Genomic DNA, 27,681 nt, shown 5'->3' on the forward strand with positions numbered 1-27,681 from the left:
ACACTACAGTGGTACCTCGGGTTACATACGCTTCAGGTTACACACTCCACTAACCCAGAAATAGTGCTTCAGGTTAAGAACTTTGCTTCAGGATGAGAACAGAAATAGTGCCCTGGCAGTGCAGCGGCAGCGGGAGGCCCCATTAGCTAAAGTGGTGCTTCAGGTTAAGAACAGTTTCAGGTTAAGAACGGACCTCAGGAACGAATTAAGTACTTAACCTGAGGTACCACTGTATTTCTGTATTTGATTTTTTAAAAAATCTATTCAGTACCACAAGATCTGCTTATGGTCACTGGTTGTTTTTTTAAAAGAGGGAGCAGCAATGAGTACCAGCCATGATAACCAAATGGAACTGCCAAGTTCAAAGTTCTGTGTACTTCTGAAGAACAGATGCTGGTGACGAACAACAAGGGAGGGAAAGTTGCCTTCAGGTCCTGCTTTCAGAGGCATCCAGCTTGATCATGTTTAAAACAGAATGCTGGATTGTATGGCATTTGGTCCAGTCCAGGGGAGGTCTTCTTATTTCTTGCAAATCCCACTTGCTCCCAAGGAATATCCTGACTCACCATTTGCCTCCAAGTGAAGTCTCTGGAGAAAATAAAAAAAAGGTATGCACTTGGTATTCAGGATACAGAGCGCTGCAAAACTCAACTCTATGGCACATTCTGGAAAAGTGAATGCAAATCAGACATTTGCCTTTCATTTGACGAACACCCAGCCTCCCCCGGATAGTTCTGAGTGGAGTGATTGATTGAATGATTACTTTATAATGATACTTTATAAGCTGTGCCTGTTAATATAGCAGTTTGTTTATAACAGGCACTTATATATAATGTTGTAAATACATAATGCATCAAGAATGATTGAGCTCTGTCTGGAATGCAGCGAGAAACAATACGGTGTCGTGGCACTTCGGGGTATTTTATTTAGTGTATACTGGAATGCAGTAAGGAACAACAGGATGCTGTGGCAGAGAGGTGTGTTCAGTTGGCTAGGCATGTACTCTGGGAAGTAGCGAGAAGCGTTAGAGTGCTGTGGTAGACATCTCTGTCTGCTTGGCCTAGTATGGACTCTGGCATGAAGTCAGGAACAGCACTGTCCTGTTGTGAGTCTTTCCAGGATGCAGTAAGAAACAATCGAACGCTGTAGCATGCAAGTATGTTCATTAAGTATGCAAACTGCCTGGTATGGAGTAATAAACAACACAGTGCTATAGTATGCTGGTCTGCTCATTTGACCGAGTGAAAATTCTTGAATACACAAATTCTTGAATACATGAGGATATGTTTCTTAGTCTAATTACCGTTTTTTTCGCTCTATAAGACACACCAGACCATAAGACGCACCTAGTTTTTGGAGGAGGAAAACAAGGGGGGGGGGGGATTCTGAATCCCAGAAGCCAGAACAGCAAGAGGGATCGCTGCACAGTGAAAGCAGTGATCCCTCTTGCTGTTCTGGCTTCTGGGATAGCCGCGCAGCCTGCATTCGCTCCATAAGACCCACACACATTTCCCCTTACTTTTTAGGAGGGAAAAAGTGAGTCTTACAGAGCAAAAAATACGGTAAATAACTTGGTTGGATTGTTACTGCAGTGAACAGTGCCTTGGCCATCTAACTCAGTATTATCTAGGTCCACTAATGGGCAGGATTCCTTTTTTTAAAATTACTTTTTATTAATGTTTTACCTCCACCTTTTTAAATGTTTCATTAATAACAACCCACATTAATACAATACCAAACCATGCCAAATCTTAACACAATCAAAAGAGCCAATTAAACAATTCCAAACTAAACATTTTTGGACTCTCCAGGACTTCTGTCCCTCTAAGTCCTATCTGGCGATGCCAGGGATTGAATGTGGAACCTTCTGCACACAAAGCAAATGCTCTTCCAATCAGCTATGGGCATCCTCCATGTGGCAAGGTGCAAGGAGAATGCCACTGTAGACAGTGGTGCAGTGGTAAATTGCAAAGTGCAGGCGCCCATCAGTGACAGCCATCATAGCTATGCCCCCAAGGAGAGTCCAAAAATATAGGCAGCTTGGTCTATTATGTACTCACACAGAGAGAGAGATAAGGCATCAATACATAGCATAATACCCAATATATTAAGATCAGCAGAAAATCATGGAACAGTGAGCTGGGAGCTGGGAAAGGGTGGTGTAGTGGTTCGCCTGCTGTGACTGATCAGCATTTTGAGAGATCACTGCAAATAGGTTGCCTGGCTTCTCTTCAGATCATTTAAGACTGCCATCTTTTTGCAATAAAACCACTAGGATGAAGTAAGAACTCCATCAAAGAAAGGGAAATAAGTATGCAACCTGCTTTTGGGATTTTCCACTGTGCTAAGCTATCAGAAGCAAGAGAAAACTTGGAAGGCTCATTAGCACTGCATTCATCTGCCAGAGCAAGGAAGATCCATCAATAACCCTGGCATTCTGGCACATGAGGCCATCACCCCCGCTCTGAAAATAGTCCCGGAGCAGCACTCCCTTGCATTCCACTTCCACGAAATCGCTGGTAGTAGACAGACATTCATTTGGCTAAGCTGCTGTTTTAATTGGGGTGGCTGAGCAAGGGGTCACAAGGAATAACTGCTACCTGCTCCATCTCATGTGGAGTTCAAGATGAAGTTCATTTCAAACTAAAATGTACATGTCACCATAAATCCCAGATAGTATGTGTACACACACACACACACACACACACACACACATTGTGCTTCTTGCAATGTTGTTGCCAGATGTTATCTTTGCTGATAATGGAGCCAGTTAAGACTAGAAAGAGCTATTTTGCTTGCTATATTAGCACTTCCACTTTAGAATAATCCCTCTAGCATGATTCCGTAGTATTTACAATTTTTGTAAGTACCGATTATATTTTCAAAGTCAAAGTGGAATAAAATTAGTGCATTGTAGACAGTCATTGTGCTTTCTTTAGTAGTCAGCCTTACACGTATTTGAATAATGCTTTATGAATGTAATTTGAAAGGTAAGAGCTTGATTCCTTTCCCCCCCTTTTTAAAATAAAAAATACACTTACATGGGCAGTGTGAGCTCTTGCTGAGGATCTTCGGTGCATGGCTATTGTGTCCTTGGAGAGTTAATAAAGAAAAACTTGGTTACGTAAGTTCACAGTGGCATGTGGGTGGCATTCAGGTAAATCAGTATTTATTCGCATTCTTCCAGTAGCCAAGGGGGGGGGAAACCCCTATTTTGATCATGCCACTTACACAGCCAGTTTCAACTTGAGAAAATGAACAGTATAAATATCTCATTCACAAATGTCAAAAAAATAAGGGAGAGGCTTTATTTTTGGCCATCACTAGCAACTGATTTTTATGAAGGGGCATTTCAAAGGACTTCGTTCTCCATCTGCGATATATGAATAGCTGTCCACAGAAATGATTTAGGAGCATGGGAAATGGTGCTATACCAGAACACCATGCATTTAAAGCACTAAACAGTCACGGCTCCCCCAACCCCAAGAATTCTGGGAACTACAGTTTGTTAATGTTGCCGACAGGGCTTTTTTTTTCAGCCGGAACTCACCAGAACTGAGTTCCGGCACCTCTCAAGTGGGCGCCATTGCTATTCAAAGAGAACAAGGGAGGTGTTCATGGTCAGTTCTGGCACCTCTTTCTCTAGGAAAATGGCGCTGGTTGTCAAGAGTTCTTGAAAGACCTCTACTCCCCTTACAGAGCTACAATTTCCCAAGTTGTTTAATAATCATCCTTCTCCACAGAGAACTCTGGGAACTGCAGCTCTGTGAGGGAAATAGAGAGTCTCTTAACAACTCTCAGTATCCTTAACAAACTACAGCTCCCAGAATTCTTTGGGTGAAGCCAAGTCTGTTTCAAGTGTAACATAGTGCTTTAAATGTATGGTGTGAATGTGGTCTCTGACCAGCAGCTGAGGTCTTTGAACCTGTCTACCTGTTACCTGATGCTTTAAACAGGTGAATGAACCTGGGGCCTTCTGCATGCACTGTAAGTGAGCCATGGTTTCTCCACATTTGGTAGCAAATGACTTTCCAAATAGGTGCCTTATAAAGTACCCATGACCAATGTCAATATATTACTCTTTGGCAGCTGAAGTACATCTCTGACACTCTTCCCCTCCTCCCCAACCACCACCTCCAATATTATGATGCTGTGGAGCAGGGGGTGGAATTAACAAGCAATGTCATCACTCCTCGTAGATAAACACATGCGTAGAGTGTCAGGCATAAGTAGGAGATTACAGAATGCATCTTCCTAAGTGCCACTTATAAATACAACACGTGTAGCTTGCGGAAAAATGTCATCTAAAGAGAAAAGCAAGACTTTGCAACCACGGTGGATTATATCATTAGCCAAACTGGAAAGTAATCGCTGCTTGTGGCTGCCAGAATATGTCACTATCCTGGAGTCTGCTGCTTCCTGAGCAGAAAAACAAATCACCAAGTTTAAATTAATACACCAAAGAGCATGTGGTAAGCTCTATAAAAGGGATATGTAAATTAGAAAAAGCAAGTGTGTGGGAGAATATGGGAGCAGAACATGGCTTAGGAATGCCAAAGCAAACTCGCAAGATGTGGCAGACAAAAACCTATTTGCAAATGCTTATTTGCATTTATTTATTTTCTGTTTAAACCTGTATCATAAAGACAGAAGAGATCTGCTGGTGCTGTGGGCCTCTCACAGACCTCTAGTTGGTCAGTGTGAGAACAAGATGCTAGATGGCATCTAAAACTAGCTAAGTTATTTTGGCAATACAATGATAAAGAAAGAGCGATGTGCTGTACTTTCATGACACCCCACAATTGCCTGAGACAGCCACCTCAGTCTGCCTAAAGATACAGTCATACCTCTTGTTATGTTCAGTTCAGGTTACATCTTTTCAGGTTGCATCCCGTGGTGACCCGGAAGTACCAGAAAAGGTTATTTCCAGTTTTCGCCTCCCGCGCATGCGCAGACGAGCAAAATGATGTAACGCGCATGCGCAGAAGCAGCAAATCGCGACCCGCTTGTGTGCAGACGCGGGTTGCGTTCCTTTCAGGTTGTGAACGGGGCTCAGGAACGGATCCCGTTCACAACCAGAGGCCAGTCCAGATAAGCTATTTCATGCCAACTTTTACCAGCTGAAAGCAAAAACAAACCAACAATGGCAATGTATGGACTCCATTATTTTTCTGGCTCGTTTCAGAAATCTATATTGCCATTGTGCAAATCTATTCCGTCGACACTCTTTCATAAAGTCCCAGTGAATGAACTTGCTCTTCTTCAAAAGTGAAACACGCACTGGGTCTCACTTTGTTTTAAATGCGTTATATACTGTATCCTCAAAGTAGAACCATACTTGTGCAGAAAGTAAAGAAAGAGAAAGAGAGAGACTTGACGGCTTTATGTTTGATTCACAATCGAAACCACAGTAGACGTCACAGGAGGTTTAAGACCAAGCACACACACATATACTTAGTGCACTTGATTACAGATCAGCAGGGCATAAACAAAAACACCCCCTTTTTGTTATATTAAAATCATACTTTTGTTCCCATGTTAGATGCTCATAACACCGCTCTCTCAGAAATGGAACAAGCAGCACGAAGTCGTTGCAGCTGCAAACAAATATCTCATTTGCCATTTTCATTTAAATGTATTCTGGAAGGAAATGGGAAAGAGGGTAGCACACTCATTCTTCAAATGAGAAGACGTTTTAGGGGGAGAAAAAAACAACCCAGAGTCCTTAGGAAGTCTGTCGTAATATGCATAATCCCGAATAATACACAGCAATTGGGGAGGGGGAGAGATGAAGAAGATTTGCAGCCACCTCACCAAACACTCAGGATGCAGGAGAAAATCAGCACCTGCCTAGAGGGTGATGATGAGCCTAGAAAGCAAGTCCTATTATGAATGGTTGAAACAGATGGAGAAAAGAAGATTAAGGAGAAACACAACAGTAGGCTTCAAACATCTGAAGGGCTGCCACATAGAACATAGACTGTGTGCGCACCAGCACATTAAAAGAATACTTCTCCAAAGAACCCTGACAACTATAGTTAACTCTGCAACACAGATACAATTCCCAGGACCTTTAACAAACCACAATTCCCAGGATTCTTTGGGGGGAAGTCACATGATTTAAATGCATAGTGCACACGCAACTTTGTGTTCTTCCAGGGCTGGAAGTAATGGGTAAGAACAGCAAGGAAGGAGATTTTGGCTAAAAGCATTAGCAAAAACTTCTGGTGGACAGCAGAGCAGGTTGCAAAGCACTGTTTTAAATAGAGGGGGGATGGTCACCTGCCAGGAATGCTTTAGTTACATCTTGCATTTATGTCATGCACTGAACAAGGGAGGCGAACTAGATGAACTCTGTGGTCACTTCCAGCTGTAAAATTCTACAAGAGGAGAATTGGAAAGAGGAGCCAAAGGACGGGGGGAGGGGTTCTGAAGCACCAAGTAGACGTTATAATGTATGTGTATGAAGAGATAATTCATAGTTATTAGACATGGGCATTATCAGGTGATGAGTTTATCATTTACTATGTTGCCCCCCCCCCCCCAATGCCAGTTATCCCACTACTGCATTCTGTGGTGACTGATATCTGATAGCCATTTCAAACAACCAAGCCAATACAGTGGTACCTTGGGTTAAGAACTTAATTCGTTCTGGAGGTCCGTTCTTAACCTGAAGTTGTTCTTAACCTGAGGCACCACTTTAGCTAATAGGGCCTCCTGCTGCTGCCGCGCCGCCACCGCTGCACGATTTCTGTTCTCATCCTGAAGCAAAGTTCTTAACCTGAGGTACTATTTCTGGGTTAGTGTAGCCTGTAACCTAAAGTGTCTGTAACCTGAAGCATCTGTAACCCCCGATACCACTGTATACAATAGTTTACAGTGATCACATGAGATACACACTTTATCAGCAGAAGTGATTTGGAAAACATCTCTAAACTTAGGGATGTTGATGATGAAGAATTTCATTTATGAATTGCTTCCCACTAGGCACCCTGAAGTGATTTACAAGATAATAAAGACATATATAAGATAGTTACATAAAACAGATGGAGACCACACTTACATTGGGTTTTTTTAAAAATATATATATATATTGGTCCCTTCAATCACAAGGGAGCATCAGGATAAGCAGAGATTCCAGTTTTGGACCATGCAAATCTTTAACTAAACCTTTCCCCGATTGTGCAGCAAACAGTTGTGTCCACTCTCCAACTTTGCACCCTGTGACCATTCAACCAAAAACACCAGTAGTATGGGCCTAAGGTTGCAAACATGAATACGTAGTGGAGCCATATGGTCACTGAGGTTTGTTCCAATAGCTATTGATCACCTGAAGGTAGTCTCTCTCTTTGATGATGTTTGCCCAGAGGGGCGAGATTACCAGGAGGACTCTGCAACAGACAGCTGTGTATCTCTGTGAGGGTTTCTGGTCTTCTAGACAAGAGGCTACGCTGAATGTATTTTGCTGCTGGAAATGAGGGGAGCACAGTAATATAAGAACAGTCCTGATGGATCAGAGGAAAAGCTAATCTAGTCCAGTATTCTGTTCTTACAGTAGCCAATGAGAGAGAGAGAAACTGAAAAACATGGTGGATGGGTGAATAGAAAGGAAGAGGGAGTTAGAGTGTAGCAAAGTGGTTGGAGCATTGGCAGAGTGTTGGACATCGAGAATGGAGATAAGGATTAAAATTCCTGTACATAGCATGATGTTCCACGGGTGACATTAGGCAGCCTAATTCTGGTCACATTCCACATCATACATTTAAAACACATTAAAAGCAGTCAGTGTAGACAACACAAAGATGAATGGACCAATGGGCTCCCATGGTTTGAGGCACCTTCCCACAATCCTTATTACTATTACTATTATTTTCTTTTAGGATATGTTCATTAGGGAATATGGTAAAAGATAGTGACTGATCACCTCATGTGCCCCTGAAGTTGGCTCTAGAAGGTGGGGTTAGGAGAACCCCCAGAACAGCATGTGGGGGAGAGGAGAGGGGAGATTGTTCTGTCTGGTAAGCCAAAATGCATGTCCAGATGGAATGATCGCCTTGGTGTGACACTGAATTCCTCCCTTGGTCTTTCTGTTCTCCTGTGAGTTACCCATGCCAACATGAGACAACCTACACACACACACCAGTGCAGACTCATATAATAGTTGAGTATGTATAACTTATCTAACAGTGCAGACAAGCTTCCTACATATAAACTCAAGCTAGGTTTATGTTATATACACATTCATATACTGTATGTATATATTATATTTTGCAGCTATATGAGGGTTATTTAGAAACAACAACAACCTGTATTCTTTCTACCCTAGCTAACAAGTTTGTAATTCTGCCAAAAAATCCCAACCTGAAAGCAATTGTGCAGGAAAGCGATAGCTGCAAACATGCCACGTAATGAGAAATTCCCATTTCTTGCATTACGGCGTTAGGCGAGTTGTGTGATATTGCCATTATACTTTGTCGATATTAGGAGAGGGGCCATATTTAAAAAACGTACGCAGGAGTGGAGCACGCAAATGGCTGTTTGGTCTCTCCCCCACCCAACAAATCGCGAAGTGGCATTCCGAAGCTACGATGCGGCTGCGATATCTTACAAGTCAATTTGTTCGTCTCATTTTCAGATGATGCAGCTATTTATCTCACATGACTAGGCCTATAGCGAGGTCCCTAAAGAGGAGGCACGCCACCTCACTGACGGCAGCGACAAAAAGGTCAGGTTGTTGGACAGGTCCCTGAAAAAACCATCTCCCTTGTCTTGCAACTTTCCCCTCCCCCGATCTACTGGACATGTCCAAACTGAAAAGGTCTAGTTTACCTAAGGGACCAGCACCTCCCCCCCCCAGCCCCATTTTTATATTGCTGTGGGGTTAATAGCTATGTCGTGTGGGGTCAGGGAAGACATCTGTGTCTCAGATAATATGCTTACGGTGATTACCACACATAATTGACTGACCTTCCCTCATTCTTCGCTGGCTGCAGGCCATGCCTGATAGGAGGAGATGCTCTGGAGGAGTTTATTTTCCATCACACACAATTGTGCTGCTGAGCAAATATTTTAGCAAGCTTTGAATGCATCACCTCTCAGGCTCTGGGCTTGACAGTTAAAATATGAAGGCTGCGGCCAACTTAATAATATTAGATTTTAAATCAGCTTGCAGAAGGGAGGGAAAACATGAGCAAATCCTACTTAAAGTACATTTTTAGATACACCTAAATAAGTGCTGAACTCTGGCAGTGGGGTTTTATTTTTTGGAGTGGGTGGGTAGGGGAGAGAATCTATCTGCCTTGGGTTTCTTTCCTAGCTTCAACCCGCCTTGCCTCAAAGCGTCCGAGGAGAGCCGTATCAAAAGACAGCAGGGGGAAAACTGCAAATAAACCAAATCTGGGAGATGCTGAACCGCAGGTGGTACAAATATGGCAAATGCTGTGTTTGTGCAGCTGCACATTTAGAGTATACCTAAGAGCATCAGGGGAAAGGGGAATGGCTGCAGAGGAGTGGATTTTAATCTCAGAAGACGTGTGCAAAAAAAAAAAGGGGGGGGGAGAGACTTTCTGCCAAGTTCACCTGACACCTAAGCAACAGTTTGATGCCCCCTCAAAGCATTTCACAGCATCTTCAATCTATTGTTTACCTAAAACCCAAGATATGATCATGGTCAAGGGTGCATTCAGACTTGGGGAATATTTCATTAGTTTTCCTCGTTAGAATGCCAGTATTTCTATCCCTAGGTTTCTAACATTTCTTCCTTCATACGGTTCCTTTTAACCTGTTGCATAATGGAGCTGTGGGTGTTAAAAAAATTGAAATATGTTGTGCTACATTTAATTCAGTCCCATGGACGTGGTGTGGCGCAATAGCAGATGACATTGGACATGTCATCACCCTTTATGAACACTGGTGCTGCTTCTGTTCCCCCATGGTGAGAACAAAGTGCATGCCAGGAGGTCACCCCCAAATTTCATCCTGCAGTCTTCCATCTTACATGTGTGTGTTTTTTCTAGATGCAATTAACATGGGTATGGGCATCAGACTTCCACTAGATTCCACTAGATTTCTAGAAGTAGCTTTTACATCATATGAAAGATCACATTAGAAAAAGAAAATTATCAGGTAAGGAAATGTTAGGAAAATGGAGTAAAGTGCCGTCTGAATGCAGCCCAAGACAAGAAACACAATTGATTAAAACGACACAGCTGGAACACAACACAGCTCTACTTCAGTTTTATCATTGGGCCTCAGCAGAGTAGTGTTGGTCTCTAGAGAGGGATCTCTTTGTCCTTTTCCAAAAAAGCTGAAGAAAGATAACCAGATGATGTTCCCTTCAAAAAATCTTCTGCAGACAATGTGCCACTACTAAGAAGACCCTGAACTTGATACCCAGCCACTGGCAGAAGCACCCGTAATGTGGATTCGATTGATAATTAGCCAGAGCAGAGGGAAGAATATAGAAGGAAACCTTGAATGTTCTTCCACTAGTGACTTCAGGGCCAGCGGAATATGAAGATGGGCCACAACTACAGCAGGGCTAGCCAACCACATTTGGAAGTTAATACAGATTACTTCAGAGGTGATCCCTGTAAGACCAGAGTTTAAAATTACCCACCTGCAACACTACCAGTATACCAAGCTTGTTTATTAAAACAGCTGCTAACTTAACACATCCCAAACTATCACTAGACAGGCCAGGATACCACCAAAACGCCCTCCTTGCCTTACTCTGCCAGCACCACTCACCAACAGATAGATGGCAAGTGTGTTTCTGCTTCAAGAGAATTGAAAGAGAGGACAGGTTTTAAGGAAAGTTTCTGTTGCCTTGGAAAATTGGAGGTCCTTTTTTGGGGGGGGGGGTTTCAAAAGAACATGAATGTTCACAGCAGACACATTGCCATTGCTGATACTCCGTCTTGTGTCACATTGAGCTGAGGTGGGCAATGAAACTGTCATTGAGAGCCAGTGTGATGTAGTGGTTAAGAGCAGTAGACTTGTAATCTGGTGAACCGGGTTCGCTTCCCTGCTCCCACATGCAGCTGCTGGGTGACCTTGGGCTAGTCACACTTCTTTGAAGTATCTCAGCCCCACTCACCTCACAGAGTGCTTATTGTGGGGGAGGAAGGGAAAGGAGATTGTTAGCCTCTCTGAGACTCCTTCGGGTAGTGATAAAGCGGGATATCAAACCCAAACTCCTCCTCCTCCTCCTCCTCCTCTTCTTCTTCTTCTTCATGGCACAGCAAAACAGATAATATTGCCCTACAACATGCTGTTGGAAGAACTAAATCAACACTCCCATTCTTGCCATGCTTTTTCATTGCTTACCCTCACACCACAGTGCAGAAAAATGGGAAATTTATTCCCCACATCAATAAATTATCCTTTGTGTTGCACTGCCCTGTGAAAACAGGCAATGGAACTGTCACAAGGCAATGCTGGAAATCTGATTGGCACCCTGCCTCTCTGACATCATCACAGTGAACCCTGACTGGCTGGGATCATGCAGTGGTTGAGAAAGTTGGCCTAATAATAAGGGAGGAAATATCACTGAAGGAGCAACACAACACACTGGGCACAAGCTTGGGGAAATGTTAAAAGGCTAGGAGGGTTTTCAACACCCACAAGAGCAAACCTTACCCCCCTCAAAAAGTGTTTGGAGCGCATACTTGGTGCAGCTCTAGTTCTTACCCCTACGACTCCACTCTTCGCTCTCTCCTTCAGTTAGTGATCCTGATACCTCTTCCACACTCCTCCATAGTGTTGAGGGACCCTCCAGAACACTATAGTAGGTGTTGAGGGATCTACCAGAGAAGCGGACACAGAGCAATGGATCCAAACTACAAGAAAGAAGATTCCACCTAAATATTAGGAAGAACTTCCTGACAGTAAGAGCTGTTCGACAGTGGAATTTGCTGCCAAGGAGTGTGGTGGAGTCTCCTTCTTTGGAGGTCTTTAAGCAGAGGCTTGACAACCATATGTCAGGAGTGCTCTGATGGTGTTTCCTGCTTGGCAGGGGGTTGGACTCGATGGCCCTTGTGGTCTCTTCCAACTCTATGATTCTATGATTCTACCAGAATACCAGTGAAGGAAGCTGCAATGGGAGGAGGCAATCAGCAAAGTTGCCTCCCTCCACAACAGGAAGTTTCTCTGGGTATAAAGGCTGCCTTCAATGGAAGGAGTCTTTCCATACACAGAAAGTGAAGCCTGGATACAACTTACCTTGATATATATTACTGAAGGCTTCATGAACTAAGGGATGTTCTTTCAAACAGAAGAATAAGAACAGGTTTCTTGCTCCTTCTACAACTTGCTGAGTTGTAGAAAATCTTGAATGATCTCACCATTTCAAGTTCTGATCTTGTAGAAGAGCCCTCGAATCAGACTGGGAGCTTTACATAAGCCATCATGGACACCAAATAATGGAAAAGTATGGTATGAATGTTATAAATACATTTAAGAAGTACTGGGTGGATTGCTACTTTGACCATAAACATGGCAAGATGCCTTATATTGAGTAAGGCCATTGGTTCATCTAATCCAGTATTGCCTACGCTGACTGGCAGCAGGTCTCCAGATAATTTTTTTCTGCCCCACCTGGGGAACTTCTGCATGTGGTTTCATAATTTGTTGGAAGCTGCCCAGACGGTAAAACAACAGTAAAAGTGCAAAGAAATGTATGCACAGATGTGTGTTCTCCCTGCACAGAACCTGCGGGTGGCTGGGCCCATATCGTGATAAGATACTATAAACACATAGGACAAACATCAATCAATCAATCAATTTCCTTTATTGGCATAGTAAGAGTACATCATATACATGGATCAGAACACAACATGGGTAACAAAACATAGTAGGAGGTACTTTAGGATAAAACTGTACAGACATTGTGAGATACAAAAGTGGCTCTTAGGACTTACAGTGACGTAATTTCATGGCATCACTCAAAAATCTCGCCACATTCTCCACAATGTCCTTCCTACAATTATTCAGCAGATAGGACACACTGGAAGAGTCAGTGCGATAGATCCCCTCCTTCCATAAGGGGGTCAAATACATATATATATTTTCATCAAGTGGGCAATGAAATACAACGTGTGTGATGGATTCGACCTGTTTTGTGCCACAAGGGCAGTCCCTTTCAGAATATGGGATTTTTGAGAATGTACCTTGCAAAACTGCAGACAGCAAAACATTAAATCTTGTGAGGGAAAGAACTCTGCATAAATAGAGATCGTAAACATCCTGGGTTCGAACAGGCCACAACTTTACTGATTACAGATGCAAGTAGCTTTTGGCATAGGTATTTATCCTGAATCAACCAACTTGACTGCTGGCTGGCAGACTATTTTGCAGGGTCAATCCTGGGTTAAGGAATTCCCTGTGATGTACATCCAATAGAGGCGATCCCTTCAGGGCTGCCACCTTTTGGGGGAGTGCTATGGCCACCAGCTCCCAAATGGGCATCCGGATAGAAGCACCTCCCCCTGGACCTCTGTAACATGGCACCCCTGATTCCTCAAGGCAAGGGTAGGTGGCTTCCCAAACCCCTCCGTCACCTAGACTAAGGATCCAATCCAATGCCTTATCCGCCAACAAGTTGTGACAATTGCTGTGAGGTTGGCAATACCCTCCATACAGGCCTAATTCATCTGCAGGCAAATTCCTCCCTGGCCCCGAATACAGCGACCACATATTTCCATAGCAAGGGCATATTCAGAACCTGCCTGCTCCCCACCTCTACACAGGGCAGGAGGATGGGGAATCCAGCTTTGACTGAGTTAACGAGTCTTTATATATCCAGTGAGCGGACCTGAGTGAAGACCAGGAGCTGAGGTTCTCCACAAAGCCAGGCCCACCCCCCTGCTTGCTTCTGATAGGTCCGTTCAAACACAGCTTGCCTGTGATAGGTCCCGCTGGGTTACAATTGCTGTTTACCATCATACAAAGGTATAATAATAATAATAATAATAATAATAATAATAATAATAATAATAATTTATTATTTGTACCCTGCCCATCTGGCTGGGTTTCCCCAGCCACTCTGGGCGGCTTCCAACAAAGATTAAAAATACATTAAAATGTCACACATAAAAAACTTTCCTGAACAGGGCTGCCTTCAGATGTCTTCTAAATGTCAGGTAGTTGTTTATCTCTTTGACATCTGGAGGAAGAGCGTTCCACAGGGCGGGCGCCACTATCGAGAAGGTCCTCTGCCTGGTTCCCTGTAGCTTTGCTTCTCACAATGAGGGAACCACCAGAAGGCCCTCGGCGCTGGACCTCAGTGTCTGGGCAGAACGATGGGGGTGGAGACGCTTCTTCAGGTATACTGGGCCAAGGCCATTTAGGGCTTTAAAGGTCAGCACCAACACTTTGAATTGTGCTCGGAAACGTACTGGGAGCCAATGCAGATCTCTCAGGACCGGTGTTATGTGGTCCCGGCGGCCACCCCCAGTCACCAGTTTAGCTGCCGCATTCTGCATTAGTTGTAGCTTCCGGGTTACCTTCAAAGGTAGCCCCACGTAGTGCGCGTTGCAGTAGTCCAAGCGTGAGATAACTAGAGCATGCACCACTCTGGCGAGACAGTCCGTGGGCAGATAGGGTCTCAGCCTGCGTACCAGGTGGAGCTGGTAGACAGCTGCCCTGGAGACAGAATTAACCTGCGCCTCCATGGACACCTGTGAGTCCAAAATGAGCATTCCTTGTGAGTAAGGAAGCAGCATATGACCAAGGGAGCACTACAGTTTCAGCAAACTGGATCAGGGCAATAGCTGCATGTTCACCTCCGGTGTGTGTGGGGGTGTCACTTTTTTTTTTGCTTTGTCCCTAAATTCACCCTTTCCATGATTTCAGTGCTATGCAGGTAAAACATTCCCCAAATGGCTTCCGGGTCTGGTCATTTCACAGGTCAGCAATTAGCATTGTGTTTCCCACATCACGATATCCCCCCCCCCTTAATTGTGCAATGCAGATGCAGGGAATAAGTCCTGCATCCTCAAAAAGCCCAAAGGAAACATAGTCTATGACTCAACCCTAAGATCATGAACATTTTGTACTGTAGCTGCCACTTACAAAAAAATATAAAAAAATCTGTCCGAAATTCGAACCCGTCATCTCTCAAACATTTAAATATAATTCATTAAAAAGCGAAAAGGAGGGGAGGGAATCATGTAGCAACCGCATAACAAGAAGAGGGAAAATGTACACATTCAAAACATATGGGTGATCTTTAGAAAAATCTCAGCATCACTTCATAATTATATACTACAAGTTTTAATTAACTAAAGCTCTGAAAATCATAATGCCTTATTAAAATGCAATTAATCCTTTGATTAAAAAACAAAAAGCACAAGTATTTACAACAAAAACACAAGTAGAATAATTACAAATATCATGTACCCATTTCTTTTATTTGGGTGTCACTTATGATGTCTCACATTCCCTTCATTAATTCAAATACACACATTATCTCAAATCCACAGCCGATTGAGTGACAGTGGCCACCAAACACACAGCACTATATCCTATTGATTTCGGCAAATCCTGAACAATGCCATTTGCATGCTTGTTTCTGTAATAATAAAGATATGCCATTCAGAATTAAAGGACCGGCCAGACTAGTGGCAACTAATTGTGTTGTGTGTAATGAGTGCAATTTCAATTTGATATAACCCTCAGCTTTTCTTGCAGCACTCGCTAAGTACTTTCAAGTCTTTGTGGGGAAATAATTGATTTTTTTTGTGCTGTGGGCACAAGAAAATTATTATGATCTTTTGAATAATGCCAAAGAAAGGACCATGAATGATTTAAATTGGTATGTGAAGAAGGCTTCACTGTGGATTGCAGTTTGACTGACACCCTACTAATGTAGTATCTAGATTAGCAATTTTTAAGGAGGCAGCCAATGTAAAAACTGGTAAAACAGAAAAACATTGCTAACGGGGATTTTGATTTTGTTCTCCAGCAAGGGAGAACAATACAGTCATTTCATGCATGTCGGACAAGCACTACACCATTTATTACATAAATGCCCTCGTTTTTGTCTTTATGCCATGTGAGTTGGAGGTTACATTTCAACTGATAAGTTTTACATTATATTAAAAAAAATTCTAGATGCAATAGCTCAGTGCAAAGTTACCCCACCAACTGAAGCCTATTGGGCATGAGGGGCTGCTGTGAATATTTATAACATCTATTTCACTGTTCAGCTTAACCCCGAGAGAGAGAAAACTGGGAGAGCCCTTTTTGCCTAAAAGAAAATTATCTTCCCCTCCTTTCCGATATTGCTCACCTTCTCCTTATCATACATTCGTTGTCATATTATGTGGCAGAGATATTCCAAGCCATCTCAAATCTGAGACAGCTGGCACTCTATCCTCAATATACTTTTACTTGGAATTAAGTCTCATTGATCTCTACTGAGTTTGGTTCCAAACCATTGTGTTTCAGATCACAGCCTATGTGTGTGTGCCTGCGTGCTATTTGCCAGTCCAAGATCAGAAAATTATTAATTGCCCAGTTTTTAAAGCATTTAATTGATCAATTGATTAGGCTTAAAAAAATTAACCCGAGAAATCACCTAACATTTAATAAACAAAAGCTACATTTATTGTTTAAAGAGAAGGTCATATTTAAAATTTCCTCCTTGTTCCTATAATACACCAAAATTATTATTATTATTATTATTATTATTATTATTATTATTATTATTATTAAAAAATATAGTTCCTGAGCCTTCAGCCTTGAACCTCATGATTTAAAAAATCCCCATTGGATTCATCATGGAACAGCTCAACCCTATGCATGTCTGCTCAAAAGTATGTTCCACTTAGTTCAATGGAGCTTACTTCCACATAAGTGGATGCAGGATTACAGCCTTTTTTTTAAAAAAAAAATAAAGCTGATTAATTCACCAGTTGATTAGAGTTGGTGGTGTCCATTGTAAACTTCTGCATTGATTTTAAGCAGATTCGCACAGAAGTAAATTTAATTCAAATTGATGGAACTTCCTTTTATGTGACTAGTATGGCTGGGAGTGAAATATCCCTTAATAATTGCGCACTCTCTCGCTCCGTGTGTGTGTGTGTGCGTGTGTGTGTGTGTGTGTGTGTGTGTGCTTAAATCAACCATCCGCACATAACCAAATATACACATTCTCCAAAATGTATCACCTACCTATAATCAAACATGTATAGGTAGGTTTGGATCAAATCTACATGTTCATCAATGGCTACTAACTAATTGCATCTAGAGGACACGGGCATCTTCTGTTTAGGCCTCTTGCTTCTTTTCTCCGAAATGCAGAACCTATTTTCTTAGGCAGCCCCATCGCCGCCAAATGTGTGCATCTCGTGAGAAGCAAACAAGCACATCTCTCCCCTGTTTTCAAATACAATTCCACCTTAAAATGCATACCTTCCAAACCTTATTCTTCAGAGGCGGGAATGTTGTTAATTTAGTTGGTCGTAACTAAATAGTTTCTAATCTGGAGCAGGAGTCTGCTGAGAATATTGGACAGTTTAAAGGTTAATCACCATCGCCTGGTTACACAAGTGAGGCAGAACTAATTCCTGCAAAGGCAAATGGCTTCCAGTTTTATCAGCAGCGCAGATTAGAAGTGTTAATATACAGAAGAGAATAGATGCTCAAGGGCCAGTTTTCCCCTTATCGGCAAACTTTGCAACAGAACTCGGCTACTGCACAACCTCTGCACTTTCTATAATAAGGCGACTCATTTTGCCTCTCGAGCAGAACTATCAAACAATCCTCCCCAAACCACTGCCACCAAAATCAGGGTATTACAGACCACAGCTAATTGGAAGATCACTATAATGAAGTAAAAAGATAAAATACTTTTGGCTGCAGGCCTAAAACGTGGATCAGCACAACATAGGAAGCTATCTGGCTATGTCACATTCAGAGAGATTTACATAAACAATAAACTCAAACCGACTGCCCCTGCAAATACATCTTTGTTTACAGCTAATGCAATCTAAAGCACTGGTTGTAGAAAAGAAGAAAGCAAGGCGGGGGGCGGGGGGGGGGGAGAGGGAAGGAGAGGGGAGAGGAGATGTATTTACATATTTCAAGTTATCAACAGATCCAGTAGCCACCGACCCAAACACCCCGCAACCCTGGTTATTTTGAAATGTACTCCATGCAGAGAAAATGTGCTAAGATATGCAAATAGACACGCTATACAGTATTTAAATATGGGTGCTCTTCAACGTTCGCCTGTGTTTCCTTTGCCGGAGGAGAACGGGCACCTGCTCTTCACAGCTCTTGGGCGGAGGAAAGCCAGGACAAGCAAGGAGGGGAAAGCGAGATCCATCAATATTGCAACCGCTATATTTCTCAAATAAAATTTATTGACAGGGGACTTGGTGGGTTTGATTGTTTGCTAAGGGAACGCTTTCCAAAGGGCTGAAGACAATGAGAGGGCAGTGCATAGGAAAGAGTCAGATTAATGCAGAATGATAACAGTAATTCTGTCTCCGATGCTAATAGCTGCACTCTCTCTGCTCTTAAAGACCTGATCCAGTTTCTATTTACTGTCATGGTGACACTGGTTCCATATTCTAGCGTTCTTAGAGAAAAGCCAGAGGAGCTCAGAAAGGCATGTGGTTTTATGGATGAGGCAAGGTGCATAGTTTCAACTGCAACAGCAATAACCTGGTTGTCACTTGCCTGCCACATGTTGCCATCTATGAGCCACATCTCCCACAAGTCGTAAGCCAATGCATTGTAATGGCATGGGATTTTTGTGGAAGTGTTAACTGAAGGTGACAGAGAAAGCACACCGACAAACAAATTCTGCAGGGGAAATAAAAGGACAATTGGTATATGAAAACCTTAAAGAAGGCTTAGAGACAGAAGGGGCTCTTTGTGGAAGACAGGAAGGCGCATTGGGTTAGTCAAGAAGAGGGAGAACTTAGCAGGAACAAGGGAAATCTTTGTCTGAAACTCTGCTTTCCCTGCTAATAATGTCAAAATTTATATGCATCACATCACATCAGTGGCATAACATATGCATCACGGACATCTGTAATCTATTCCCATGATTCTTCCAACTCAAAAGATGGAGGTATTATGTACACCTGGTGCACATCTTATTGTACAGTGACAGATTTACATGGCCTCCCGTAACACCCTTCTTACAATATCTCTACATTTTTAGTAATGTGAATCAGCCACAATATTGGAGATTCTATTGATCTGTTTCCCACTTAAAGCAAAAGCTGCAAAGAGGGCACAAAACTGAAATCAGACAAGAGAGTGAGTCTGTAATTAAAAATACAATGAGTCACACAACTAATTCAAGTCTATGGATGCCAGTGGCTCTGCTCTGATTATGACTCAGGACAGCATTCAACTAAATAATTGTGCACGTGCAAGGATTGTCACTACCACAACGGGGCAGTCACCCCTCTTGTCCCCGCCCCCGTGCACCCCACGGGGTCTCCAAATCTGCTCCAGAAGGTTGGAGGAAAACCTAGAACAGATGTGGTCATTGTGCTGGGGGAAGAGAGTGTTCAGTTGCACAAAGAGAATTCTTGTACTGATGTAACCTTAGCAATACACTGAATATCGTTCTCTGTTGGTTACAATGCAACATTTCATCTCATGTTGAATCCTTGTACAGGGTTGACATTCTATGGAGCTTGCTGGCTTATGGGAGGCCACCGGTTGCCACTTTCCGAGAGTCTGTAACATATATGTTTCAGCGTTCAGCAGGCATTCGACGGAAATATTGATATGGAGCACTTCAGCACGTTGAATCCCAAACAATGCAGGTGGTCTCTTGGAGCTAGTCCCTGTGATTACGAAGAGATGAACTTTGTGAGGATAATATGAACTGAGAAAATCTGAAAAACCAGGGGTTTAGGGAAATAGGGGGTTATCACCAGAGGTTGCATACAGATGAAATAATAAAGGGAGAAGGGGAAGTGTGAGAACGGCACTGTGAACTTAAGACACACAAGAGTTGTAGCATAGCAGCAAACTGGTATATCAGCTAGCTCTAAGGAATGAGTGAATCTGTTGGTTTCTCATTTCTTTTCAGTCTTTAGTTCTCCCCAGAGACATCTGATTGGCCACTGTGGGAAACAGGATCCTGAGCTAGATGAGCATTTGGTTTTATCCAACAGGGCTCTCAGTCTCCTGTCTTAAGAACCCAAGAGCTCCTTTGGAGCAACACTGCCTTGGGATGGAAGAAGCTCGACTGCCTCCCATCAAAATAGATGGTTAAATGTGCCTGTGCATTTAATGTGTCTATTTTCTACTTTAAAAAACACGCACCAAAACAGTTATAGAGTTTATCAGGAGCAGAATCATGGTGAGTGAATGAAAGGAGATTTAACCTTGTTCTTCCAGCGTGATGAATAGCCACCACACACCAATTTCCCAGCCTTTCTCCCCAGAAGAGAAGCTAGGAATATGTGGAGCTGACTCAACCACTGGCCAGACCTTCGCTGACTTGCAGCAGCTCTCCAGGATTTCAGAAAGAAGTCTTCTCCTGCCCTATATGGAATTGAACCTGGCAGCTTTTTAGTCGTGTCCGACTCTTCGTGACCCCATGGACTAGAGCACGCCAGGCACTCCTTCCACTGCCTCCCGCAGTTTGGTCAGACCATCGCATCTCATCCTCCATCGTCCCCTTCTCCTTGTGCCCTCAATCTTTCCCAACATCAGGGTCTTTTCCAGGGAGTCTTCTCTTCTCATGAGGTGGCCAAAGTATTGGAGCCTCAGCTTCACAATCTGTCCTTCCAATGACCACTCAGGGCTGATTTCCTTAAGAATGGATGCGTTTGATCTTCTTGCAGTCCATGGGACTCTCAAGAGTCTCCTCCAGCACCATAATTCAAAAGCATCAATTCTTTGGCGATCAGCCTTCTTTATGGTCCAGCTCTCACTTCCATACATCACTACTGGGAAAACCATGACTTTAACTATACGGACCTTTGTTGGCAAGGTGATGTCTCTGCTTTTTAAGATGCTGTCTAGTTTGCCATCGCCTTTCTCCCAAGGAGCAGGCGTCTTTTAATTTCATGACTGCTGTCACCATCTGCAGTGAAGTATGTGCACTAGCACAGAGATATCATTCTTCCCCTGATGCCAGTGGCAGTTTCCTTCTCAGGGGACACAGTAGCTTGGAGGAAGGAGGTTGACCGATACCGTAGCACAGGGAGAAAGTGTGCAGATGTTTGTGAACTTTGAAATTATATACCTTGGGTGTGGGGACTAACAGGTGGACAGCAAAAGATGGATCCTGCAAGCCAGAATGGTTGCAAAGAGACTTGTATTTCTAAAGTTGCAAGGATGAACAATCACCTGGTCTGAAGATCTCACTGCCCCTTTCTGTATTTGAATATATTGCTCATAGAGAGCCAGTGTGGTGTAGTGGTTTAGAGCGATAGACTCGTAATCTGGTGAACCGGGTTCACGTCCCCATTCCTCCACATGCAGCTGCTGGGTGACCTTGGGCCAGTCACACTTCTTTGAAGTCTCTCAGCCCCACTCACCTCACAGAGTGTTTGTTGTGGGGGAGGAAGGGAAAGGAGAATGTTAGCCGCTTTGAGACTCCTTCGGGTAGTGATAAAGCGGGATATCAAATCCAAACTCCTCTTCTTCTTCTTCTTCACCTGCCTATCTATTAGGACACATGGACTGCTTATATTAATGTTTAAATTAGGGCTGCTGGATTATTCATATTGTTAATGTGAGCTGACACTGTTTCTTTCTCTCCCCCCTCCCTTTTCTGTTATACTTGCAATCACAAGTATTTTAAAAACCACTGCTGGCAGGGAACAAGGCCATCTTGCAGGATCTTATGGCATGCGGATATATTTACATGAGTTTCCTAACTACATAATTACGAGATATTACTTAAATCTTAGATCAAATGCATCATGTATTGTCACACTATATCATATTATAAGAACACCCATAGTTATAATTTCTTCTCTCTTTTTTGGTACAGAATAAAAGACCACCAGTTTTGTTGGAAAATCCGGAGTGCTTGCATTCTTCCCTCCCAAAGCAATTTCTAAGTAGTGATTGCCATCCCATCCCACAGTTTCCTCACCTTCCTGATCGATTTTTGGAAGATTACTGCTTCTCCAGCTTTTTGCTACCATTATCAGAGCTGTTATCAACACATGTGATACCAAAGCCCTTTGCTCTTTCTTTATTATTTATCTACTAGCTAATGTGGCCTAACGGCATCACAATTGGATTCATTTGCAGTTTGTGCCTCTTGATCTCACTTATGGTGCTTCTGATGCCTTCCCAAAATAGCCTGCACAAGTAGTGGGGAACCTTTGGGCCAGAATACTCCAAGTGTGTCTCAATCGACTCTCCTATCTCTCCACAGGCCACACCCCCTCCCTAGTCAATTGGCCCTGCTTCACATCCTCTGTATTTTTGCTTGGCTGGGATGTGTCCTTGAACTTTGATAAGGCCTCTTATCAGAGTTGCCAGGGTGAATAATAATAATAATGATGATAATAATAATAATAATAATTTTATTAGTTACACCCTACCCATCTGGCTGGGTTTCCCCAGCAACTCTGGGCAGCTCCTAGCATATATAAAACTTGAATAAAATAGGGGGGGCAGGTAAGCCCCGTACCACATAATCAATCACATGATGTGGCATACATGAATGGCAATGCCCATTAACTTGGGGGGGAGGGCTGGGGCCCTCAAATATTTTATTGGGGGAGCTGAAGACCCTTCAACCCCTAAGAGTCAGCTCCTATGCCTCTTGCTTGCCTGGAATGAGGCTAGAGATCTGAGTTCGCTGTTTTATGGCTCTGTTGGATTTTGACAACTTCTTATGAGCAGCTGCCCTTCATTATTTTAAGGATGAATTTGATGGTATCTCTTTTTACCCATATTCTTGCCATCTTCTCAGACCCTCCAAGTGTCCCTATTTTCCAAGGACAGACCCAGATTTACAGAAGCCATCCTGGTTTCTGATTTGATCCCAGAATGTCCCACTTTTCCTATTTTCATTGGAGAAATGTTGGAGAGCATGGAGTTATCCGATCCCCCAGCCAAGGAAAAAAGTAACTATACAACCTTTAGAAGACAACAGAAGGCAGCCCTGAATAGGGGAGGTTTTCTAAAAAATGTTTTATTATGCTTTTATATATGTTGGAAGCGACCTAGAGGGGCTGGGGCAACCAGTCAGATGGGTGGGGTATAAATAATAAAATTGTTGTTGTTGTTGAATAGGGTGTCCATATTTTCATTGGAGAAATGTTAGAGGCTATGTCTTTATACTGAACAGTGGGAGCCTATAAATTTACCAAACAGATAATTAGAATGGCCTTCAAGAATACACATCTTTACCATGGCGAGTAGACAAGATGGTTTCCATCCCCTTTGCGGTCCAGGAACCTCTGTCCAGATACAACCACTGCTTAAAAATAAATTACATTATTTATCTCTGCTTCCTCCCACCACCACCAGGCAACCTAGCCATCCTCCTCTGTTGTTTAGATTTTCATTCCTATTCCATCATTTTCCCCTTCCCACAGACAAGGTTCCTAAGAAAGCCAGCCTTGCAGCTTTTCAGAAAAAGATTAGATGCCCATCTTTCTGGGGTGCTTTAGGATATTGTTAGGGAAACTATTGTGGTTTCAAACCACTGTTAGAAAAAAGTATGGGTGAAAGACTAGAGTTAACAGGATGAAGGGACAAATGTTGTGCTTTTGAAAAACAAGGCTGGGAAGCACCTGACTTCTCAGATGTTAGGCTACAAATCCCATCATGCTTGGCTATGAACCATGCTAGCTGATGGGAGTTTGAGCCCAGCCACATCTGGGTACCCACAGCTTCCACACCCCTGATTTAAAACAACAGCTAGATACATTTATTTTTTAAATTATTAGCCCCTTTATTTGCAACTTAAAACACCATGGGTAAAAATAACAAAAACAACTAACTGCCTCCATGGAACTTGTGACACAAGAGGTTGTTGGCATTATGAGTGGAAGGCTGGCATATTCCTAGCTTATTTTAGCCTCGGTACAAGACCTCCCTCTGTTTTTGACCCATCTTCCATCTTGAAACATCCAAAACAATTGCTTTCAGGTGATTAAGAAACAACAATCCTTCCAACACACTCCAGGCATCTTGGGGCAGGGCGCAGAATGTTTTCTGCCTTGTGTAAAAATCACAAACCCGAAGGCATTCCCAAATAATTATTCCCTTGGCTGTGTTGCAGTCATCTCTGCAAGCGCTTGAGCTGTCAGCTCCATCCCGCCAGTGACGGCTCCCTCTCAAACTACATCTGTTACATTAGGGATTGCATGATGACCCTGACTCCAAAGATGAAGCAACGTGCCCTGGAGCTGGCAAATCAATCAGGTTACACGCCTCCACTTTAAGCCAATTTCCAATTATTTCAGGTGCAGGTTTTAACATGTGCTGCTTGCCCTCCCACTCTGTTCCCTTTCTTAATTAGCATATTAAGACCCCGTCTTCCCCATTTCCACCCCAAAATAGGAGCCTGAAGGCATCTTGCAAAGCCAGTGATTCTCAATTACACCATCTCACTGATAGCCATGATGGCTTTTCCCCCCTTCTTCTTTTGCAATGGGTATGACTGAGTAGCTGGTTGTTGAAACTTATTTCAATTAGTTGCTCAAAGGAAGAGCAGCAATCTGAATTAACAACGGGCCTCCCTTCCTATTGGAATGCCCAGCTGAAGATGGGAAGTGCATAGCCAGGCATCCCCAAATTCGGCCCTCCAGCTGTTTTTTGGGGACTACAATTCCCATCATCCCTGACCACTGGTCCTGTTAGCTAGGGATGATGGGAGTTGTAGTCCCAAAAAACAGCTAGAGGGCTGAGTTTGGGGGTGCCTGTGCATAGCAATGGGTTTCCTTTCTTGCCGCTCCAGAAGACAAGTTGCTGGGAAAGAAATAGCCATCAGCATGTGTGTCATAAGACTGGCAAACAGAACAAGTTAAAGGAAGAAGACAAAGGTTTGAATCCTAATTTCCCTTTTGTGAATGAACAGACCTTGCTGGGGGTTGGATTAGATTACTTTTGGGGTTCCTTCCAACGATACAATTCTATGATTCAATGACTTTTCCTACCTCTTCCTTCCTGTGTATCTCCTCTCTCTCTTTCTCTCTGTTGTCCTTCCTGGGGTTGGGGTTGGAAGAGACCTTTCGGAACAGGATGGCCACATATCCTATTTTATTGGCTCCTTAATATGAGTCTTAATATGAGTTTTGGTAGTTCAGATCAGGATTGCTTTTGATCCCCTAGCAACTCATCATTTGTGCAGCTGGACTTTATGCCTCAGAAATAAATTGTGCCAGATTTTTAGTGGGGCTCACGCCACGGTTTTTGCAGCCTTAAGAATATGTTCGTTGTACAGTAGTGCCTCGCAAGACGAAAAGAATCCGTTCCACGTTCGTCTAGCGGTTTTTTCGTCTTGCGAAGCAACCCTATTAGCGGATTAGCGCTATTAGCGGTTTAGCGGCTATTAGCAGCTATTAAAGGCTTAAGGGATTAGCGGATTAGCTGCTAAAAGGCTATTAGCAGCTTAGTGCCTTAGAAAAAGGGGGTGGGGAGCGAAAAAAAATTGCAAGAATCGCAAGACATTTTTGTCTTGCGAAGCAAGCCCATAGAGAAATTCGTCCTGCGAAGCGCATTGAAAAACGGAAAACCCTTTCGTCTAGCGGGTTTTCCGTCTTGCGAGGCATTCGTCTTGCGGGGCACCACTGTAAAGGGCTATCTCATTCCCAACAAGAAGCAAAATAAATAACAAGGCAAAAACGTCAGTCTGTGGTATGCAACAGGTTGATTGTAGCCGCTGGAAAAACGGGAGGCGCTAGGATTAACAGCAGAAACTAACAGCTGCTCCTAACAGAAATGGTTTTTGTAGCAGCTTCCATTCTGTGAAACCTCACTTCCCCTGGAAGATCACCAGATCCCTAGCTGGAGCACATTTCAGAAGCAATAGGAGAGTTCTCTGATTGGGCAGGCGATTGGTGTGGAGCAAATAGGAGAGTTACTTTCACGCAGCCAGATGATGCAGTGGCTGTGAACAGGAAAGGCCATGGTTCTAATCCCACCTGAGCCATGATCTCGCTTATTATCAGCTTTGGGCTTATTTGCATGCAGATGGTCCCATGTTCAAACCATGTAATCTCTAGGTCAGGATGGGGAAAGCACCTGCTTCAGACTGTGGAGAGTAGTTGCTAGTCAGTGGTGTAGTGGTTAAGAGCGGTGGACTTGTAATCTGGTGAACGGGGTTCGATTCCCCACTCCTCCACATGCAGCTGCTGGGTGACCTTGGGCCAGTCACACTTCTCTGAAGTCTCTCAGCCTCACTCACCTCACAGAGTGTTTGTGGTGGGGGAGGAAGAGAAAGGAGATTGTGAGCCGCTTTGAGACTCCTTAGGGCAGTGATAAAGCGGGATATCAAATCCAAAATCCAATCCAAATCCAAACAACACTGAGCTAGATGGACCAATGATGTGGGCTCAGTGTAAGGTGATTACCACCTTGGCCGTGAATCCTGAAAGACCTGCTCCCTGCCTTGCAGGCATCTTTCCACTTGGGTAGGAGGATGGAGCACAGACTGACTCCAGCTATAAAAGCTGAGGATGCTGAACAGACTTTTGGACTGGAATGTTGTTTGGGATTTTTTGTGTGTGTTGGTTTTTTGCATCTTTATTTTAGATTTTGTTGCAATTTATGTAGAAATTGTTTGGTTTAGTTTTGTATTTTTTAATGGTTTGTTTCTTGTTTATGACTACTTTTGTTGTGTTATGTGTTTTTTCCATGTTGTAAGCTGCCTTGAGCATGGTTTGAACTGTGGAAAGGCAGCATTCAAATAAAATTATGTATGTATGTGTGTTGTTGTTGTTGTTGTTGTTTAGTCGTTTAGTCATGTCCGACTCTTCGTGACCCCATGGACCAGAGCACGCCAGGCACTCTTGTCTTCAACTGCCTCCCGCAGTTTGGTCAAACTCATGTTAATAGCTATGCGACTGAGGCAATGTACACCAAACATTTAAAAACAGAGCTAAAAACACATAGGCACTAAAAATTTAGTACCAAAGTATTAAAAAGGAGTACAAACAGTGCTAATTAGGAGTACATCTTCTATTTATTGAACTGCAAAAGCCTGGATAGATAAAATGTGCCTGAAATAACTCGATAATGTGAGAGACAAATACGCCTTTGAGGGAAGCTTGTTCCAGAGTCAAAGGCCTACTGTGGAAATGGCCCTTCTGTGAATCATCATCATAGCAGGACTTGCTCTTGGGTAGAGTCAAATAGGTTTTTTCAAGTAGATGTATTAATTCAATAACTAAATATTCTCCCACAAATCAGAGTTAAAAAGGAAATATTGGGGAGATTCAAGTGGGATCACTGTGCTGACGCAAGGTATCAAGCTAGGCAATTTTCAGCACTCCCCACCCTCCATAGCACCTCATCTCCCCCCAATCTGCTCTGGAGGGTTGAAGGACCCCTTGGAGCAGATTTGGGTGGACGTGGCAGGCTCCAGAGGGAAGAGGAATAGCTGGAAACTGTCTTCCTTCCTGTTGTAGACTGGCTGGACACAGAGGAAAAGTGGGAGGCACCCGCTGGGGAAGAAGACTCAGAGCCAGGGGACTGGTGGTGGGACTATGACAAGTGGTCAGAAGGAGA

At 43.2% G+C, this 27,681-nt stretch overlaps 2 long non-coding RNA genes across 3 annotated transcripts in view; one reads left to right on the plus strand and one right to left on the minus strand.

The window, feature by feature from the left end:
* Window positions 1-463: 463 nt before the first annotated feature.
* The window catches only part of LOC310674231, a 46,453-nt gene continuing 19,235 nt past the window's right edge, over window positions 464-27,681 (minus strand). For both annotated transcript variants that reach the window (XR_014509456.1, XR_014509457.1), the window contains exons 3-4: window positions 3,042-3,092; window positions 464-588 (exon numbers count right to left, since the gene is read on the minus strand). This is a non-coding gene — a long non-coding RNA (uncharacterized lncRNA). The remainder of the gene's footprint in view (window positions 589-3,041; window positions 3,093-27,681) is intronic.
* The window catches only part of LOC310674247, a 33,007-nt gene continuing 19,235 nt past the window's right edge, over window positions 13,910-27,681 (plus strand). Inside the window, exon 1 of the long non-coding RNA XR_014509476.1 lies at window positions 13,910-13,950. This is a non-coding gene — a long non-coding RNA (uncharacterized lncRNA). The remainder of the gene's footprint in view (window positions 13,951-27,681) is intronic.

Source organism: Podarcis tiliguerta (assembly GCF_965153285.1).
Source record: "Podarcis tiliguerta genome assembly, chromosome: 3".
NCBI classification, from domain to species: Eukaryota; Metazoa; Chordata; class Lepidosauria; order Squamata; family Lacertidae; genus Podarcis; species Podarcis tiliguerta.